Source organism: Mus pahari, chromosome 1 (assembly GCF_900095145.1).
Source record: "Mus pahari chromosome 1, PAHARI_EIJ_v1.1, whole genome shotgun sequence".
Lineage (NCBI taxonomy): Eukaryota > Metazoa > Chordata > Mammalia > Rodentia > Muridae > Mus > Mus pahari.
The window spans coordinates 104,839,993-104,842,430 of NC_034590.1; positions in this window are offsets into that span (position 1 = coordinate 104,839,993).

A 2,438-nucleotide genomic window follows, 5' to 3' on the forward strand; every position below is an offset into this window, starting at 1 on the left:
TCCTCCTCCTCCTCCTCCTCCTCCTTCTTCTTCTTCTTCTTCTTCTTCTTCTTCTTCTTCTTCTTCTTCATTTTCTTCTTCGTGATGATGATGAAAACATCCCAGATCCCTACTTCTATTCCTGGAAGTAGGTAGTACACACTTCTATCTGTGATCACCTTGCTTACTGTATCCTAGCACCCAAGACTTCTTACCCCATCACCCTGCGCTTCAGTTTCCATGCTAGGCTCTCAGCCTCTTGTTAAGCACCATTTGTCTCTCAATGTCTATGAGGCCAAGACTTCTGCATCCTATACATGAGTGACATCGTACAGTTCTTGTCTTTCCATACTCTGCTCATTTCATTTAACTTCCCCTCCAGCCTATCTGTGTTGTCATAAATGGCATGAGTTCCTTCTTTTGTGCCTTTAGAGTGTTCCATTGTTTGAACATACCACATCTTGTTTGTGGTTGTACACTTGCACTGGTTTTGTTTCTTGGCTATTGTGAATAGAACCACAATAAATGTGGGTGTGGTGGCAACTCTTCAGCATTCTGACTTTGCTTCTCTTGAACACATACTGGGAAGATTGCTGGACCATACACAGTTCTACTTTTTTCTGAGGATCCTCCAGTCTGCTCTCCACAACAGCTACATTAATGTACACTTTGCCAAAGGTGTTCAAGAGTTCTGTTATCTATTTCCTCACCACACTGGTTACCTTTTTCCTTTTTGATGACAACTATTCTTCCTTTTGTTTGTTGATACCGCATTGCGCTGTCTTTATTTGCATCACTCTGATGGCTGATAATGTTGATTATCTTTTCATATACCTGTTGTTTGTTTGTATGCTATCTTTTGAAGAAAGAATTTAGGGGCTGGAGAGATGGCTCAGTGGTTAAGAGCACTGACTGCTCTTCCAGAGGTCCTGAGTTCAAATCCCAGCAACCACATGGTGACTCACAACCACCTGTAGTGAGATCTGATGCCCTCATCTGGTGCTACAGTGTGCTTAAATATAATAAGTAAATAACTAAGTAAATAATCTTTTTTTAAAAAAAGAATTTAGGCATTTGAGTTTATTGTCTGTCTTGGACCTGGTTATTATTACTTGCTGTTGAGATTGGAGTTCCTTGTCTATTCTGGACATTTATCATCCTTCCTCCCCCCCTCCTTTCAGACACACAGCTCTCAAACGCTGTTTTCTGTTCAGTAGCTCATGACATCACTGTGCAGCTTTTCAGTTAAACACAATCTTGTTGGCCTTTCTTTGCTTTTGTTTCCTATGGTTTTTTTTGTAAAGGTTTTTCCATATTTTTTAAAAAGATTTATTTATTTATTTATTTATTTATTTATTTATTTATTTATTTATTTATTATATGTAAGTACACTGTAGTTGTCTTCAGACACTCCAGAATCAGATCTTGTTAAGGATGGTTGTGAGCCACCATGTGGTTGCTGGGATTTGAACTCCGGACCTTCGGAAGAGCAGTCAGGTGCTCTTATCCACTGAGCCATCTCACCAGCCCTGTTTCCTATGTTTTAAGGATCGTTATTTTAGAAGGGTGGGCTCTTTCCTGGAGGATGGTGTGTTTTTGTCTATAGTTTCATTGTTCCAGGTCTCACGTTTTAACCTTCAATCATTTTAAAGTCAGGTATTGACAGATGAGAGTCAAGCTTCCTTCTGCATGTAGGTGTGAGTTTTTTGCAGCAATGTTTATTGGAAATGTGTCCTTCTTTCTGATGTGCCCTCTTAGATTCTTCGTGGAAAGTCAGTTGGCTGTGGATACCCGGGTGAGCTCAGCTCTCTATTCCACTCCATTGGTTTATTTACCTGTCTTTATGCCCGTGACATGTTGTCTGGATGACTGCAGCTTTTTACCAATGTTATAGCCAACTGTGGATAAAATAAAACTTCCCTCTCACATCGCAGTTTGAGGCAAACGTCTACTCCATTTAACACCTTGGGTCATCAAAACCGCCTTACAGAACAGCCATGTTCCTGACAGACACCTCACAACAGAGAAGCCAGAGAAGGCAGAATTCTTAAAAATAGATTCACGTGACCCCACTGTCTGGCTGTGGCTCTCACAGTGTACTGTCTCAGGGATCATGTGGCTGAGGCAGGGCCTCAGCCTCTGTAATACTCTGTCTTGTGACGATCAGGCTGTTAGAAGATGCTTCCTCGTCTACAGCAAGATTCCAGCAGGTGGAGAAAAGGTGACCAGTTAAGGAGGGGGGTGCGTGCCCCTTTGCTGGCACTATGAGGTACACCACCACTTTTGCTGGTGGAAAGAAACTCCCCTCAGAACGTGGTTACTTTAAGCACGCAGAGAACATTTTTGTAATTTTTGAGCACATCTTGGAAATGGCTCATTAGAGAGAGAGGCTGGTGGCTTTGGGTGCTGTTTAGGGAAATGCAACAGATAACACCTCTTAGAAGCCGGGGGGGGGGGGG